The following is a 20,652-nucleotide window of genomic DNA, read 5'->3' as shown; positions in this document are numbered from 1 at the left end:
TACCTTCTTCAAATGTACAAATTCAAATCCTTATTCTGAATTTTCTATAATAATTCCTTATTTCTCTATATCTCCACAATTCAATACTTCCAATAAATTCATAGTCCTATGTGATACTTCACCGTATAATTAATATATAACTCATGCCTTGCTGATTGTGTTCCGATTACATTTAAAAGCCAGATTGATTGTGTCAAATAGCCTAATTTCAGTAAAATCGGAACAGTGGTTTCGGGACCACAAATCTGAGCCAAAAATAAAATTTAATTTTAATTTTATTACATGGTCCATATTATCTTAGAAATGTCATATGAAAATTTTGATAAGAAAAATTTTATCGATTAGGTGCTTAATTACGGGATGGACTGAATCGCATAAAATGCAAAAGTTAAATTCTAGTAGCTAGAAGGATTAAATAGCTATGTAATTCAAAAATTGAGGTCCTTATATGGTAATTAGACCATTAAACAAAAGTATGTAGATATTTTGGTCACTCATCCATGGAAATTTAAAAAAAGGGTAAGGACTAAATTGGAAATTGAAATAATTTAATTAATTAAAAGATGATAAAAGAATTATTATCTTATTTTATATCATCTTCAGCCCCAAAATATGTGGAAACAGTAGGAGAGAGAGATGAAACTTTCTTGGCTTAATTGGGTAAGTTTTCTTGTCTTGCTTTTAGTATTTTTGATATTTTTAGAACCGGGATAGCTTAATATATCTATTTGGGGGATCAATTTGAAAAGTTATCAAAGTATGGAAATTAGGTCGTGGATGAATATGCTGAAAATTTGAAATTTATGGTAGAAAATGAAAGGTTGTTGATAGATAAACAACTTTTACAAAGTAATTTTTGATGGAAACACGATTTAAGGACTACAATGTAAAGTTGTGAAAATTGAATAAAATTTCTAAAATTTATAGAATATATGTGCTGTAAATTGTATATTGAAATTTCAATTAGGATTGGAATAGGGAGAAAATTGCATAAATTTCATTTTCCGAGCCTAGGGACGGAATTGGAATTTATGAAAAAGTTAGGGGAAAAATGGTAATTTTGCCTAAGATGTAAATTGAGTCCATTTGAATAAATTTATTTATATAGATTCAGGCAACAAAAATTCGAGATTAGACCGAGGAAAAGAAAAAGTTTCGGATTAGTAGATTTTTAAACGTGAACAAGTGTTGAGATAAGTTCGTGTAACTTAATCGTGCATGTAAATATGTTAAATTGAATGTTGTGTTTGTATGGAATGTGAATTATATTAATGTAAAGTGTTTGATTGCTATAATGAAGAATTGAATACATACTTTAAACGGTGAAAAAGGGTTAAGTTCCGTTTGAATATTGAATTCCAATGAATATATGTGCTTTCCCGAAATGAATGAGGTCCTGCATTTGTTACTGTCGGTATTTAGCTTGGATGAGTAATCCTATTGACCTCGTTATAGAAAGGATTTAGCCTGAACGGGTAATCCTAATATACTCCTTTTCTAGCATATGTTACAATTAGGATTTAATTTGTACTGGTAATCCTAATTGAGCTCTTCTGAGCATACGTTACATAAAGGATTTAGCCCGGACTGGTAATCTTGTAATACAATATGTGGCTCGAGAGTGCGTTCTTTGATTAAGTGCCCTAATGGGTAATCTTGAATAAGAATTGACAGGTTATTGAATCGTACACCTTGAGTGTACTACTTGAGTATCCATCAGAATTTCAATGATTCAACGGACACAACTCTTGGCATAATAAGAGAATTATGGGATGAAATGAATAAGGTCTTGAAGGAATATAGTATGATAAGCTCATCTATGCTTACTTGATGAATGTTTGAACACTTATGTAACTAACTTGTTATAGGTAAATTTACCAAATTGATGAAAATGCATGTTATTGAATGCTTAATGCTAATAAACGTATGTAGGTAAGTTTTAATTCCTGTTATAGAACTTACTAAGCATGTAATGCTTACTTAGTTTTATTTTCCCTATTTTATAGTACTCGGAAGCTCGCGAAGGTTGGAGATCAGTAGAGCATCATCACACTATCTACTAGTTTATTTTGGGTATATATAGTAAAATCATTTTGGTATAATGGCATGTATAGGATAACTTGGCCATTAGTGGCTTGAAAATGATGCTTGTAATCTAGCCATTGGAATGGCTAGTAATTATTTGTTATGATATACTTGTAACGTCATACAATGGTAGCTACATATATGTTAAGTAGTTGATCAAATTATGTCTAACATATGGACTAAACCAAGTTAAGATTATAAACATGTATGCATGTAATGATATGCCATGTTAAATAATAGAGTTTGCTTAATTTGAATGCTTGAAATGGTTGGTATTTGGATGTGAGTTTTAGTGCAGGTCATTGGTATGATTTTAGGTGAGAAATTAAGCTAGAAATGGCTTTATTTTGTCCACAAGGGCAGACATACGGGCGTGTGTCTAGATAATGTGTGACACATGCCTGGTACATGGGCGTGTGGTTAGGTCGTGTGTTCTCTGTACCTTAAATTTGAGAAACATAATACTCAAAATTGAGCACATGGCAGAGACAGGGGCGTGTGTCTCAGTCGTGTGTGCCACACGGGCGTGTGTCTTGGCCATATGAACCCTGCACCTAAGTTTTGAAAATTAAATTGATCACACGGCTTACTCACATGGGCATGTGACTGGCTGTGTGGCACAAGTTAGAGAGTTACATGGTGTCGAACACGGCCTGCAGCACGGGCGTGTCCCTTAGAACACACTGGTGTGTCCCTTGCACCTTGGAAATTTTTTGAAAATTCATGAAAAGTTTTTAGAGTTTCTGATTAAGTCCTGACTCGATTCCAATGCTCATATTGGGCCTCGAAGGTCCATTTAAGGGACGTTATGAATAATCTCGGAAAATGAACAGTGATTGACATGATTTATCTATAAATGTTCTGTAAACTCTGGTAATGCTTCGTAACTTTGTTCCGGCGAGGGATACGGGTTAGGGGTGTTACAACAAGGGTAGCTCATTTAGAGTTCACCATGAAGGATACTCTTTCGTAATTTGCCACAAAGGCTATTATTTTTATAATTAGCCACATAGGTGTTCCTTTCACATTGCACCATAAAGGCATTTCTTTCATATTGCACCACAAAGAAGTTCATTTCATATCTCATCACAAAGAAGTTCCTTTCATATTGCGCCATAAAGGCTATCATACCATAATTTTCCACAAAGGCTATTCTTTCGAAGTTCGCCACAAAGGCTCCCTTTTCAATGTTAGCTGCAAAGGCTTCTTTTTAAAAGTTAGCCATAAAGGCTTTTTTTTAGTGTTCGCCATAAAGACTTTATTTTTAATGTTCACCAAAAAGGCTTCCTTTTTAGAGTTAGCCACAAATGCTTCCTTTTCAGAGTTTGCCACAAAGCCTTTCTTTTCAGAGTTCGCCACAAAGGCTTCTTTTTTCAGAATTAGCCATAAAGGCTTCCTTTTTAGTGGTAGTCATAAAGGCTTCACTAATTAGTCACAAAGGTTTCCTTTTCAAATTAGCCACAAAGGCTTCATTTTTAGTGTTAGCAATAAAGGCTTCCTTTCCTAATGTGTTTACAATATGGATTTGCCTAAACTCACGTTGCGTAAGGCATTGGGTAATCACTATCCTTTAGTTCCTTTTAGGAGATGTCATGGCCATGGACTTTTCCTTTCAGATTTCATGTTTGAAGTCCCGATAGACCTATTTAGACAATATCATGAAGATAGAAATGGACTCTTAATAGAACATACTACATAACACACACCTAAGACACACATACACAATCATGCTTCCCATAACATTACTTGAACTCATAAGATCTATACCAGATGTATCTAACATCCTCAAAAAACTGTGACAGCCCTAAATTGACCCTAGTCGGAAAGTGGTTTCGGGACCACTAAACCGAGTCACAAAAATAATTAATTGTTATATTCTATGCTTACTATCTGTGTGCATGCATATGTGGAAGTTTCATTCTCTAATTTTACCAATTTTGTGAGAAATTATTAAATAGGGATCAATGTGAAACATGGTGAAATATGATGGGCTAATTTTAAATGGCTTATTAGTGCATGTTAACACAAAGGTGGAGTTGCATGTCAAATAACCCATTTCTTAAGGTTAGTGGCCGGCCATGACATGATGATGGGCAAAGAAAACATGTCCTAGACATGTTGGCCTAGTGCATTATGGAAGGGAAATAAAGAAAAAAAAAAAGAAGAGAATGGTGAATGGCCCCTCATTGCCGTGAGTTGAGGAAGAAGAAAGAGAAATCCTTGTTGTTCATCCATTCTCATTTTTGTTACAATTACCATGACTTGAGAAGAAGAAGGAGTGTTCATGTTTTCTTTCTTTTGCAATTGTTGTAACTAGAAGAAGAAGAGGAAGCAATAATAGAGAAATACAATGGAGCAAATCAAATAGGTGATTTCCATCTTGGAGGAATTTTGATCGATTCTTTGCAAATATTTTATATTTCTTCCTAAGTCGTTCGGTTTTAAGTGTTGCGATGCTTGAGATTGTTGTTGCATGCGACATGCATGTAAGATTTTGATAGTTTTGTTTGGTGAGTGTGGATTAATTTGCTCCTGGAAACCGTGGCTAAATGGTGAAGTAAATGGTGTGGTATGGTGCTCAATATGTGTTGACGTGTGCAATTGTGACTATCTTATTATGTTGCCTTAATTTGCTTTTACATGCTGTCCAATATTGTAAATTTTATGACAAATTCGGTTAAGTTTAATGCATGTCTCATTTGAAAATTCAATGCTGTCCAAAGCTGGACATTTCCATGTTGTTCGGTGAGTCTTTCAAAGGTAACTTTGCTAAATTCTCACATTTAATTTATGGGTACATATACAAGTAATGTTCGCTATATGGAATGTAAGTATAGGTGTGATCGGTCATGGAAATTTGATATGAAGTTTTGTTAGGTGAGTGGTGAATGGCGAATGAATTATATACATTGTGAGGATGAAATTTGTATATAAATTGTGTATGTGTGCATTCGGACTTTAAGGGGTAATGAGATGAAGTTAAGGTGCGAATTTTAGTTCGGGTGATAGAGATAATTCGGTTGAGTTGATTCATGATGTTGTACATTAGAATAAAAAAAAATTACTACTAAATGTTTTTATTCTAGATCAAGACATCAAAGGGGGAAAATCAAACAAAGGCAAAGCAAAGATAATCGAGTAGCCGATTGGAAATCGTTTCATCCAATATAAGGTAAGTCATTAAGCATGTATTCGGTATTGATTTAAATGGTCATAATATCCATGCAAATTGTGTTTAATGAGATGGTGTGTATATAAAATGTGTGTGTATGGAATGATGACATTGCTGAATGTATAAAAGTAGTAACTTGCGTAGAGCGTTTGGTCTCGGCACTAAGTGTGCGGGCAATAGATGGGCACGGTGACAAGATTGGCACTAAGTGTGCGGGCTTGGAAGGTATGGCACTAAGTGTGCGAACTTAAATTATATGGCACTAAGTGTGTGAACTTAAATTATATGGCACTAAGTGTGCAAACTTAAATTATATGGCACTAAGTGTGCGAACTTAAATTATATGGCACTAAGTGTGCAAACTTAAATTATATGGCACTATGTGTGCGAGCTTAAATTGCATGGCACTAAGTGTGCGAGATCGTTTATTAAGCACTACGTGTGCGAATTTAATATGTATGTTCTATCGATTGAATATTTATATGGAGGTGTGATTTTATCGAGTTGAGTTTGGACAGCGGAAAGAGTAAGCACATTGAGTTCATGGCTAATAGATGCTATGTTCATGCTCGGGGTTGGGTTGGTAAGTTTTAAATCTATGTGATGATTTCAATTGCATGATTGTTGCGGAAATAAAATGATGTATGGAAATTGCTTCAAATATCCTATTAAATGGTATAGGAAATGTGGATGTACGACTTGGTATGAGATTGAACCGAAAGGTCCGAGGAATTATGGTATAGTTTCGATATGGATGAAGTACCTAGCCTCGTTTATTGTTTGATGTTGTGAAAATTTTATTAATGGATGGTTGATGAATGCTTATGACTTACTGAGTTATAAACTCACTCGGTGTTTTCTTGTCACCCATTTTAGGTCTCTTGGACTCGTATTGTTGCGTGCTCGGAACCGTCGTTGAAGTCATCACATCGGCTGGAAATCTTTTGGTATTGTCTTTGTAGTTGAACTAGGTGAACATTTGGCATGTATAGGCTATTACGTTTTGTTGAATTGTGGGTTGTAAACTTTAAGCCATGTGAAAATGGCCTATGTGGTCGTTGAGTAGGATGCTAGAACCTATAGCCACGAGTCTTAGAAACTTTAATTTTGATAAGGTGGCCATAATTTGTGTCATGTATGATGGATGATTAGTAAGGCCAAGGAAAGATTCATGAAATTGGCATGGTCTCATGCGATGAATCGCTGCGGACAGCAGCAGTGATATGAGATTGAAAAATCACTAAAAATAGTAGAAGTAGAATTAAATAGTGAATAAATTATGAGATTGAACCTTGATGAATCTATTTTCATATGGACGAAACAAAACGACCATATGAGCAGTATCTTGAGAGATATTAAAGTTCTCGTGAAACAGGGCGAATGGTTTCGGATCCCTGTCTCAACTTTGAAAATTTACCATAAATTATCCAGAAGGAATTAGAAGTCCTTATATGTGCAGATTCCCTTTGAGTCTAGTTTCATTAGAAACAAACTACATGAGCATTGAAGCCTGTGCGAGAAGATATCCAGTCGTAATGTGCAAGGTCGATGTAGTCGACCCCGTAACATGGGCGACTTTAACTAATAAACTGTACCAATTGGCCTGACCAAAATTCTAGAAATAAATCCAGGATGGATATATGAGTCTAGTTTCAGGAAAATTTACGGAACTGATTTTCGAGTTCTGGAACTCGAGATATGATTTTAAGGTGACAGTGGACGCAGCTAGCTAGCTGCACTCGAATGTAAATCAATTATTTCAAAGAGAGAAATAAGGGAAGTAAGCCCGGTAACACCACGTGGTCAAATCCGGTGACGGTCACGGGTTTGGGGTGTTACAAAAACAAACACATAACCACAATTATCCTTAAATAATCTATTATATAGTCATATACGTGTCATATTGTAACTTGTCATATCCATCCATACAAACTGTACATGCAAACCCCAGCAAACATTAAAACTATACTTTTCTGATTTCTATTTCATAGTCCGGTCAATTACCACAGAAATATCTCATATGAACAATATGAATGCATGAGTTAGTATGGAGACTCACTTGATTCTCACCTATCGCAGTACAAAACTCTAAATTCAGACTCCCATCACGAAATCAACAACTATTACTTTAGAACATTGAAGCCTGTCAAAATCTATTCATATACCCTTTTACTAACACTTCTAACATTGGAAGTCCCCAAGCAAAGCTCATATCTTTATCTTATTATTCTACTAGATCTAATATATTTAGGCTCTATTTGTTTTTCTAAAAATGGCTTCTAGAAAATGATTTCTAGAAAATGACTTACTTTTCTAGAAAAGCTAATATTTTCTAGTGTTTGGATGAATCTGTGTAAAATATTTATTGTTGTTTGGCTGATTTCTTGAAAATATTTTATAAAAGTTATTTTCAATGAAACAAACATATATTTGAGATTTTGATATGGAATGAAGGCGGAAGCAAATCAAATTCAAGTTGTTTGACTCGAAAAGGAAAGGTTTGGATCTAATCTGAAAAGAAGAAATAAATCAATTTAGTATTAAAGAAGTCGAAAATAGTAAAAGAAGAAATTTAAGAAAAAATAATAAATAAATAAATAGACAAAATTTAAAAGTGGAAGATGGATTGATTAAACCGATAGATATGATGGATAGAAGGATAAATGTCCAATTGAGCCATTTGAGATATAAATCCCAACAAACTCAATTAATAGCTCTAATCAATCCTCCAAGAAATAATCCTTGGCAAATTGAAGGGTGAAGAATGAATTCCCATGATTCACTTAAGAAAATCAAGAAGAAAACTACTTCTAAAAATCACAAGAAAGAAATCTTGCTCAAAGAAACAAAACTCCTAGAGTTGAAAACTTTATTAATGAAAACAATTGTATCCTTAATGAACAATGAAGAAGCCTTTATATAGACTAGTTAAGTACATCTAAATAAAACTCTAAAGTATACTAAAACTCTAATTAATCTAAACAAGAAGTAGTTTTAAACAAAACTTTCTTGTTAACATAAAACTCTTAAATAAATTAAACTACTTAATAATTATTAAAATTTTAGAATAATAAAATAATAAAATAATAAGAACTGATAAAATAAAATATTAGGCTTATATATAATAAAAATTAAGCCCAAAACCCGAACCCAATATGATTTAAACTCGAGCTAAAAGGCCAAAACTTGTAATTCCCGTCATAATCTTGTCCAGAAATTCTACTCACGTAGTCTTCACTAAAACGGTCATAAATTGAGATTTTGAACTCAAAATTGATTGATTCAAAGTGCATTTTGAATCTAAGAGATAGATCTTCGAACGCCATAAGACATCTCAACCCAGCAGTGCTTGAATCCTATCCAAAAAGTCATCGGAAGTTGAATAATCTTTTCATTTTAAAAATTGGCAACTTGGTTGAATTGACATTAATAAATTTCATTCCATCCATGCATGTATCATTCCCTCTTTCCTCAAAAAGATTCATACTTGAATCTTGTCTTTGATCAAATCTTGGTTTGATTTGCTTCACCTTTTGACATAATTGTTGGGCCTTGAGGTAGCGTGAGCCCATCACATCCATAGGTTTGAAATTGGGCCTTGAGACTCGCATTATTCCCTCATTCCTCAGGAAAATTTGTCCTAAAAAATTTAATTGCACAAAAATAAAATGTCACACCCCAAAATAGGTCCTAAGAGTTTTAGGGGTATTTTAGGAATTTTAGCCCTAGAGTGTTTGGAATTTTGTGACACGACATACCGATAATGTTTTCAATTATGGTTTTTAGAACATTAAATCAATTTCTAAAAATGAGTTTTAAAGACCTTTAATTTTAGAAAAAGGACTAAGTTATGAAAGAGTCAAAATTGTGAGTTTTTAAGAAGCATTTAGACCAAAATTTAGAAAACCAACCTATTTCTTCTTCCCACCTATAGTTTTTCATGTTAACTCTTCCCTAAATTTGTGTTTGTCGCCCCTTGATTCTCTCTTGCTATTTTAATCAATTTTGAACTCCAAATCCTAATTCCTTTTGATTTTTATCATCTCTTAGGTTATAAACTTCTATAAAAACCAAGAAAATCACCCAAAAATTTCATTATCTACATCATATTTTCCAAAAGTGGGTTTTTCTGGATTAGCATCAAAGCTCATTTTTCTTCTATTGAAGGTAACCATTCAACATTCTATGAGTTTTAAATGATATCTAGTCTCTTAAACTGAATTCTTAGCCATTAAAACAGATGTTTTAAATAAAAGTCGAAATCGGGTCTTTAATGGCGACTTTTAGGATTTTACATAAAAACGTGGTTTCAACGTGTTCTTCAATTATTTTTAACATGATTAGAAGGTTTCTAAACTTACTTTGAAGTTTCGTTAAATATTTCTTGAATTTTAATGAATTTTCAAAAAATAGCTAGAAAACATGTCGAAAAAGTCAATATCTTGAATTGAGTAGTTTTGTGTAGTTTAAAGGTTGAGAATTAGTTTTAGGTGAAAAGATTAAGTATAGATTGAGATATTCAAATTTAAAGTTTGTTATGTTATAAGTTTCAGTTACATGAGAACTTAGTTATGGCTTATGTTTCGTATGCTTGTAATGAGTCCTTGGCTGATTTTTGGATGTATTTTTATGTGAATTTATTGTGTTGAAGTTTCGAATTTAATAGAACCTTCTACGAATAGAGATAAAGGCAAGGAAAAACTAGTTTGAGCTTTCGGCTTTTAGGTCAAAGCGTAATCAGTGAATGTTTGGGATAATTGCTTGTGGACATGATTCAATGCGTTATTTTGGAATTTGGCAGTAGATTAAACTATAAATTTTGAGTGTAAGCTTTCTCATACCTATGCTATCTTGTGAACAATGTGCTTATGTGTTTGTAAATATGTGAATTGAGATGATATGCTACAACATGTGATATGTGGTTATGTTAGCCGTTGTGAAAGTGCAAATGTGTACATGATATGTATATGTTAAGTGTTAATGACAGTGTTTTTCTAAAGATGCAAATATGCAGTGATAGTTCAAGGATAATCGGTAAGTAATATGTATTTGATTTCTAATATTTTGGCCTTGTGATCTTGAAACCATTGGATATAGTTGGCCATAGGATTGTGAGTACTCACCTATATGTACAGTGATTTTAGGTGTTGAGGCCCTGGGACATGTTAGAGGGATAAGGGAATGTGAGCTATGCTCCATTCAACGAGGCATATGAGGGGAAATAAGGAGAGTGTTAGCTTTATGCTTCACTTTTGGGATATGTTTCACTCTATGAGTTTATATTTGGTGTGTTGTATATATGTATAACGTGATGTATGCCTAAATGAGTATGTGGTTGCTATGTAAATCATCTTAACTTATGAATATATATGTATTGTGATATGTGTTTATATGACATGTGACCATTATGCAATTTATCTATAAAGATGTTTTAGAGTATTATGGTGTATGCTTGAATGTCATGTGATTTTATGAGTATTATGACACATGCCTAAACATCATGAGACTATATGAGTATGGTGATATATGCTTGTATGTTAGGTGACTAAATGTGAAATATAGTATATGCTTAAAAGTGAATATGTTTACCATGTAAAAGAACTAGAAAACAATGCACGAGTAAGTATATTATGACACTAAAGTTGGAACTGTTAAGGTTGTGCTATATGGTTGTTTCATTGATGCTTGATGAATTATTTACATGGTAGTTATTCTAGGCATTCACTGAGCTTGTTGAGCTCACCCACTCCTTTTAAGCCATTGCAGATCAAACATAAAAGAACGGGAGCTGTTGAGAGGTTCCATAGGCAGCACTTTTGTACGTGATCGTAGTATGTCACGTCGTCTCCAAGCAAGTCTATTTGTTATTTCATATGTGTTCTACATTTATTTATGTTTTGGGAAATAAGGCAATGTGGTAGACTTGTATATAGTCATGTTAACTTCTAGACATTTTGTTGGTTTTTGGCTCGGTTTATAAGAATTACATGATATTGTTATGCTTGAGTTCGTAAACATGATGATGGATTGACGTTACTCGCTTGAACACAATTTTGCGATATTGAACTGTTAATTAGGTCGTTGAATGATTATTTGTCGAAGTAATTGATGTATGATGTTTAGGAACTAAATTGGAATGGATTAAATGCTTATGTATGCTATATTTTTTAGGTCTAGAGTAGAGGTATTGATATTCGGGGATTTAAAATTGATACCTCTATGTTTTGAGACGTGCAAGAAGTCAGAATATAGATTTGGTATCGATACCTTTGCTCGAGTATCGATACTCAAGCTTAAAGTATCGATATTTCATGACAGGTATCGATAATTTTCTAGACTTTAGGTTTTTAATCGAGAAACAGAATGCAAGTTTAGTATCATTTTTCTAGGTGGTATCGATACCCTAGTATTAGTATTGATACCTACGTGACGGTTTTGAGATTTTGTTAAATGGACCTTATGCATGTTTCTTTTGATGCATGTTCAACATGTATAATTGATAAATAAGAATATGTTTGATCAAGAACCTATACGAATGATAATATGAAAGACATTTCATTTAGAATGAGCTTTTACTTGTTATCTTTGACATGAGACGGTGGTGTGGCACCTTGATATTCGGGCTTGGCGACCAAGCCGGGTATAGGGTGTTATAGAAAAAGGGAGTAGAATAATTAACAATAAAATGAAAAAGATACTTAACTAAGGTTTCTTGTGCGCTAAAACTATCTCTGAGATCAAATATATTATTTTGATCTTTTAAATCAACTTCGATCATGTATGTCTCCTTTAAAAAATAAGGTTTCAACACTAAACAAAGAAGTACGAGTCTTCAAGTAAAAAATAACCTGTAACTTTCTTTGAATATGGATGGTCATCTATAAGAATTTCCAACGATGAGTCAAGAATTTCACATAATTATAAAAATCAAGAAGTTTAATATTATTATGTAAAAATTCATATTTAAAGTCTAAGGTAGAAAATTTTGTTGCAAGATCAAATGCATAAAGTTCTTTAATAAATCTATCGAATACAACAAAAGTAACCTTGACATAACTAGATAAACTGATAAAATCAATTGAACTTTCAGACCAAGGTTTAATAAAATTTGACCAACGAGAAAACATGTTGTAAGGAAATATTTTACAAACAAAATCAGTAGCATACTCATAAAAAAACATTCAACGTATGCCTACATGTTTCAATTACCAATGTATCCTCACTTTTTTTAACTTGTAGCACTTGTGTAGAATTATCAATGTTCAACTTACCTCTCTTCCACATGTAAAATTGTTTATTAATGGTAGAGTAATGTAATTAGAAGTCTGTCAATGGATCCTTGAAATCTTGTAATAAAGAAACATCACTAAACAAATTCGAGTTATGGTTAGTTAAAACATAATTATTCCTCACTTTTGCATGGATATTTTCTTTCTTTTCATTTTTTTTCCATTTGGTAACTCTCCATTTTTACCTCAAATTTATTTTCACTCACCAAAAGTGGACCATCAAGTAGACTTTTATCACTTAAGGTCTCTTTTCTCTCTGTCTTTTCAATTTTTTCTTTCCCCTTAATCATCTCTCAGAATTTCATCATTTTCAATTGGTCCTTATACACATCTTTGGGCACCAAAGGGGTAAAGAGTATTTTTTTTCCTTTAAACACAAGGGAGTAACGGTTCAATTTGTGTAACACCCCGAACCCGAGACCATCGTCGGTGTCGGACACGAGGGGTTAACAAGCCAAGTTCACATGTTTTGCCCACCAATTTGACATTTCCAGTCAGGCTGGAAAACTGCATCACCGTCGCCTTAAAAATCGTATCTCGAGTTTCAAAACTCGGAAACTGGTTTCATAAATTTTCCCTGAATTTAGACTCATATATCCATCCATGGATTTATTTCTAGAATTTTTGGTCGGGCCAATTGGTACAGTTTATTAGTTAAAGTCACCCATGTTACAGGGATCGACTGCTCTGACCTTCGCGCGTTACAACTTGAATATCTCACTGTACAGGACTTTAATTCTGGTTCCGTTTGTTTCTAATGAAACTAGACTCAAAATGGAATCTGTACATATAAGGCATGACTCCTAATTCTTTCTGGATAATTTATAGAAAATTTTTAAAGTTGTGACAGGGCACCCAGAAACCGTTCTGGCCCTGTCTCACAATAGCCTTAATATCTCTTAACATGTAACTCCTATGACCATTTCGTTTCTTCCATATGAAAATAGACTCATCAAGGTTCATTTACATAGCTTATTCACTATTTAATACCATTCCTACAAATTTTGGTGATTTTTCACATTCACGTCACTGCAGCTGGCAGCATCTGTTTTTAAGGTAGGTCTTACCTATTTGGTAGTCTCCATGAACCAACTAGTCTTACCATACATAGGTTCATATATGATCATTTTAACCATGCCAATGGCTGATCATGTGACCAACATTCCCATTTCCAATCCATAGCCACATCATGACACCAAATATATACATACAAACCACAAATAGTCTAAGTTCATGCTTTCTTTTTGAGCCATTTTCGCATGGCCGTACATATATACATCACAACATATTTAACCAACAAGGGGTAGTCCTATACATGCCATTTCAAGTTCAACCAAAATTTATACCAAAATGGAGGCTTGATAGTGTGGATGACTTCGACTTCAACGATCCCAAATCCGATTGCTTGACGAAATCTAGAAAACGAGAGCCAAAGCAACGGGTAAGCATTTTATGCTTAGTAAGTCTCAAGGAATATAATCAACTCTAATTACAGCAATACATTCACATAGCCAAATGCATCATTTCATTAATACACATTCTTACTTCACACTTCATCATTATATAATTTCACAAAGTATCAATCAATTCAATAACTGAAATTCATTAGTCGATTGAGCGAATGTTGCTCAAACATGTCGACTTTCCAATGCACATATAGGCGTACCTCATTCTTTGGGCTTTTCGAGTGTACTCATTGAATTTATTACAGCAACCAACACTCACCTCCAGCCCAAGATTCTTGAATATAACCGGATATAACCATGTGCACAAATGCCTTGGTCTTAGCCCGGATAGAATGTCTCGCACGAATGCCTTGGTCTTAGCCGGATGTAGCCACTAGTACAATTGCCTTGGTCTTAACCGGATATAATTTCCAGCATAATTGTCTTGATTTAGCCGGATATCATTCAATTTCCCATGAACACATACATCAATTATCATTGGACATACATATTTCATTTTCACTAAGGCTCAAACGCAATTATAGTCACAAGCATATTCGCCGGGACTTAGCCCGTAGAATTCAAATACTCATGCACACATAATCAATAATCAATACACATCCATACTTTATTTCACATAATTCAAGTGGGGTCACTTCTTGAGGACTTACCTCGGATGTTGTCGAACGGCTTTTTTTGGCTATTCGATCACTTTCTCCTTCCCCTTGTCCAATTGTGGCCCTCTAAGCTCTTGAGCTAATTCAAACAAATTCAATTTATTAAAACCTCATTGTGCTAGCTTATGGCCGAATATGACAAGGAGTTTAAATGGTCATATGGCCACCCTTTAGCTTGAATACACAATGGTCATGCACATTTTATTCTACATCAAGCAATTCAATACAATTTATTCGAGCATCAAGGAAATGCTAAGGCCTTCAATAGGCTACCCAAGGCCGAATATTCATGTACATGTTGAGGCCAATTAGGCACTTAATACCTCCATGCATTTACTAGTTAATGCTTTGCATATTGTAGCTCAAAACTTATAATATAGCATCAAGCACTCATATGTGTGCTAGGCCGAATGTGCTTGCAATTTCACAAGCATTCTTCAACATCTTCTTCTTTAAACAAGCATATTCATCACTTACTTCATAGCCCAAAACATAATGTGCAATCATATATATACATATATGAGCATGGCCGAATTTCAAGGTGTCCATAGCCATCCAAAATACAAATTTTAACTAACATGCAAGAAGCATGAACCATGCTCATGAATGCATCATGGCGAATATGACAATCATGCCCTTTTAAACTTCAATCATGATTAAACAAAAGAAAACTCAAAATCTTACTCAAGAGTAGACAATCCATCATTGCATGCATCATCATCAAGCTTCACCCTTAGCATGCAATGGCTTTATCACCATAACAACTTTGGCCAAATACCATTTCCATGGCATAACAAAGATTTGAGCCATGGCTAACATGCACATCAAGTTAGCAACCAAAACATGCATGAAACTCCCAACACAACCTCATACATACCTTAATCTTGATGCAAACTTAGCCAAATCTCCTTCTAGATCTCTTCCAACCCAAGCACGAAGCAAAAATCCTCCCCCTTTTCCCTTAGTATTTTCGGCCAAGAAGATGAGAAAGGATGAACAAATTTTTTCTTTTCTTTCTTTAGGATATTCGGCCAAGCCTATGGAGAAAGATGAACACTTTTTTTTTGTTTCTCATCCTACTAACACTAATTTTTTTTCCATACTCTTATTTTATTATTTCTAACATCATCCATTAGTAAAACATGTTGGGAACATGTTTCCCCTTGCCCATAATTTGTCATGGCCGGCCATCCACCTTAGGAAATGGGATAATTGACATGCAACTCCATTTATTTCACTTCATGCATTATTAGGCCACTTAAAAATACACCTATCACATTTTCAAGTCCTAGCACATGGGTCCTTTCTTATAAATTTGCACCTAATTAATAAAAATCGAGACACGAAATATTTACGCATACAAATTCCACATACAATAAGCACGGAATATAACACCTAATTATTCTTGTGACTCGGTTTCGTGGTCCCGAAACCACTCTCCGACTAGGGTCACATTAGGGGTGTCACAATTTGTCATGGTGTACCACAATAGATCATATTTCCATGGTCTTCCAAGAAGCAAATGGGCGACATGCATGGGAACTACATCACACCAAACCTTATCAGAATAATTACCAATTTTGAATGCTATAACATCCCAAAAATTAGAGTTTAGTAGAATTGGGTTTGTGAATCAAGATAGAGTGGTGATGCCTTAATTTTTGAGGTTGTCTATGCATTTTTAAAAATAAATGAGGTATTGGTTTATTGGTTAAGCATTAATGAAATGTTCCTTAAAATCCAAGTTCAAATCCCTTCTCTCTCACTATTTTTATTATTTTGCAAATTTTTCCTTAAACCCTAGTTTGTGACATGTCTTATTTTTTAAAATAAATATTTCAAAATTATATCAAGAATGAGTTATTGGTTTGATGGTTAAACATTAGTGAATTTATCTTTGAGGTCCTAACTTCAATTCCATTCCTATGCAAATAATTTAATTTTTTTACAAAAACCCCTTATTTTAATGTGTGGGTCATCCAAGCCTAGATATAAATATTAAATTTTTACTAATAATCAGCCTTTAATCATCCTCCTCATTGCCTTAGCCGTTCCTCTCCTTCTCTTTGATTTTAATTTTTTTTCCTTTCCTCCATTGTTGTTGTCGCCTACACCTAGTTTTACCATCTCTTTCTTTTTTTCTTTTTGCCACAAGATTTGTTAAAATATTCCCCACCATATTGCTGTAATTTTTCATCTTTAAAATCAATCCCAAATTTGAAATCTTGAACTCCAAGATCGATCCCGAACATTGCCAAGAAAGTGCCATTGCCGTTTCTCTCGACTAGCTTGGGTAAGGTTTCTTTTCTCTTTAATTTCTTGATTAATTTTGTCAATTAAAAACCAAAATTTTCAGATCTGGAATTTGGGGGATTTTAAATGATTTCAAAGGTATTTTTCCATATTTTAATGAGATCTCAAAATGTTTTAAAATTCAGCCCCAATTTTGGCCACCATGGGTGGTGGTGCGTGCGCCTATGTGCAAGAAAGGGGGCTGTTTTGTTTCTTGGTTCTTACTTACACTTTTTCAGCCTTAATTTGAGTTCTTGAACCCTTCTAATCAGCTTTTAAACCCATTTCAATTAGGTAAAAATGTTCTTGATTGATTGGCCATTTGAAACCCGCAAATCGTGAAGTGTAAGTGCAATTAAGGGTAACTAGTTTGTTATTTCGACATAGTTGTTGGGTAAAGGTCATGAATTGATTAAATGAAGGAATTTAATATTGATTAAATGAAGGAATTTAATATTTATTAAATGAAAGAATTTAATCATTAATTAGCAAGGTCATGAATTGATTAAATGAAGGAATTTAATATTGATTAAATGAAGGAATTTAATATTTATTAAATGAAAGAATTTAATCATTAATTAGCTACTTATTTTCTAGTATATTATTGAATTAGGTTCTGACCCAAATGCCCCAAATCATCTTTAAAGGCGAAGAACGATTGTACATACGGTTCACATCGATACAGTGTAACGAACCTAACTAGTTTAGATTCATAAAATAGTTATTTCAACAATTGGTTTGAACTCATAAGTGGGTGTGTAACATCCCTTGCCTGTATCTGACACCGGACAGGGTTCGAGGTGTTACTGGACTAAAATATAAACATTCACACAAACTGAGCCATAAAATTTTGTTCAGATTTAAAACTTTTCAATTTCATGCAAATTGTCCCCTATAATGGCCTAAAAGGCCCAAAACATACATCAAAGGTGATTCAGAACTAATCTAAAAAATTTTGGGACCTCGGAATAACTTAGAAAATTTTTCCTACTTTGGAGAGTCACACACCCGTATTGGTAGGTCGTGTGGTCACACACGCCTGTGTGACTCAAGACACGCCCGTGTGACTCGGGACACGCCCGTGTAACTCTCTGACTATGACATCATCAACAAAATAAGGTCACACGGCCAAGCAACATGCCAGTGTGGTGAATTAAATTCCAAAAAATTAAGTGCAGACTTCACACGGTCGGGGCACACGCCCATGTCCTAAGGCCGTGTCTTTCAAATGGCTGAGACACACGGCCGTGTCTCTGCCCGTGTGTTTACTACTGGGCTTTTTTTTTCATGATTAGGGTGCAAGGGACACATGGCCGGATCATACGCCCATTGGGCAGACCGTGTGTCACACACGGCCAAGACATATGCCTGTGTGTCTAACCGTGTGGACAATTTATAGGCTATTTTCCAAGCTATTTGCCACCCTCAAACACTCACATACTTATACTCATTTCATGGAATGCAACATGGCACATTTACTTACTCAAACATTCACAATCATAGTTAATTTGTAACTTGATAATGTCAACATTTCACCTATTCAACTATCATGCTTTCATATGACATTTCACACCAATTTCATATTTGTATATCATCCTTGTTAACCTATTCTCAAGTTATACCTTTGCACCACATTTATTGTATACACATTAATCATATCCTATACTCCAAACATACATGCCATCCATCTCACTCATCAACCATAATCAACCATAACCACATTCAAGCATAAACACATTTGCATGCATGCATCAATAAATAGGATTACAACCCAAAATAATCAATATGAGCCACCTCTCATGGTCGTATACAAAATAACCACAATAACATCATGAGCCAACACTTTTGGCTAATCAATATGATACATAGCAAAAAGACCAAGTCCCTATACATGCCATATCTAAAATGATGAAACTAACTATACTCTAATGTTTAATTGATAGTGTGATCGTGTCTCCGACATCCTCCGATTCCCGAGCTAGCTTGGCAGAACTATAAGAGATGGAAAGGAAAGGGGTAAGCATAAAGCTTAGTAAGTTCACATGCAAATAAAATGCAACTTAAACAAGCATAAATCATGCATTTAATATAACGAACATAATCTTGCATTTATCAAATCCCATGAACTTATTCCTTATATATATACATGTTCTTACTACAAGCTTATCATATTTCATGTAATTCCCATGAGTTCGATGTACATACCTGTGCCCACTTGCACATAGCAACTTACTTGCTAGCCTTGATGTGATCATTTCGATTACTCATTAAACTTCTTTTGAACTACCCGTTGAACACTCAGAATACTATCGGATACATCAGAAGCTTGCACCTAAATGCCTCATATGTAGCCAATGCTACTTCATATATCAAACCACATTTTGCTAGCTTATGAGCTACTCACGGGACTGCTTATATAGGCTATCAAGTATCCACAAAACATTTCGGACTAGCTCACCATTAATAGCATATACGAGACCAGCACCCGGATGCCAAAACATGTGTCATACATGTCACAAACTCAGACACAACTCAATAAGTTCGGATGTCACATAAATCATGAACTCAGACCAACTCAATGAGTTCAGATTTCACAACTCCTAGTGACATGTCACTTGTATCCTAAACTATTCCTAAGGTTCAAACGAGATTCTTCGACATCACATTTTCGTTGAGCTTGCTAGTAATGTCAATTTCAATACTCATAGCATCAATCACATACTCATGAAATAATCAAAGCATCATTCATAATAATATGTAAGCATTTAAGTACATGGTACAACATCACATTAAATATATATACTTACCAAACATGCAATATTAAGCATTTAAAGTATGGTACATGTTACTTAATTTGCAAATGAACTTACCTCGGTACAAAATGATAGAAACGAGCCTAATCTTCGTAAACTTTGTTTTTCCCTTGATCAAGACCCGAATCAAGTTTTTCTTAATCTATAATGCAAAATTTAACTTGTTCAATACACACATTACTCATATCGACCCATAACACATGCTTAGGTAGAATTACCTTTTTACCCCTAACTTTTCACTTATTTACACTTTAGTCCCTAGGCTCGTAAAATGAAATGCATGAAATTTCTTGGTTATACAACCTAGCCGATTCATATTCCATCTCATATCAGCCCATATCTTCCTTTATTTCACATTTCTACTACTCATTTTTACACCTTTTACAAACAAGTCCTTTTTAGGTGTTTTCACTAAAAATTACTTAGCAAAAGATGTTTATCACACATCAAACATTCATATTCCTCCATTAAACATCAAAATAAAACTATGTCACACATGGGTCAAATTTCATACATGAACCCTAGCTCAAAATAATGGTAGAAATAGCTAGATCGGTTGATGACAACTTCAAAAATATAAAGAACAATAAAAATGGGGCTAGGGAGCACTTACAATCAAGCTTGAAAATTTGAAAACCCTAGCTATGGAACCCTTGTAAAATTCGGATATGGCTTGAAGAAGATGGACAAGATTTTCACTTCATTTTCCTTTTTTATTCTTTTATTTACCAAAAGACAAAAATGCCCTTAAGGCCATTCTTTCAAATTTTTCCTATTCATGCCCATATTATCCAAAATTTTAGAACTTGGTCTAATTTTTATTTAAGGACCTCTAATTAATAATCCAATGCAATTTCATGCTTAAAGCCTCTAGAACAC

This window comes from Gossypium arboreum, chromosome 7 (assembly GCF_025698485.1).
Source record: "Gossypium arboreum isolate Shixiya-1 chromosome 7, ASM2569848v2, whole genome shotgun sequence".
In the NCBI taxonomy this organism is placed as follows: Eukaryota; Viridiplantae; Streptophyta; class Magnoliopsida; order Malvales; family Malvaceae; genus Gossypium; species Gossypium arboreum.
This window is presented reverse-complemented; position numbering follows the sequence as displayed.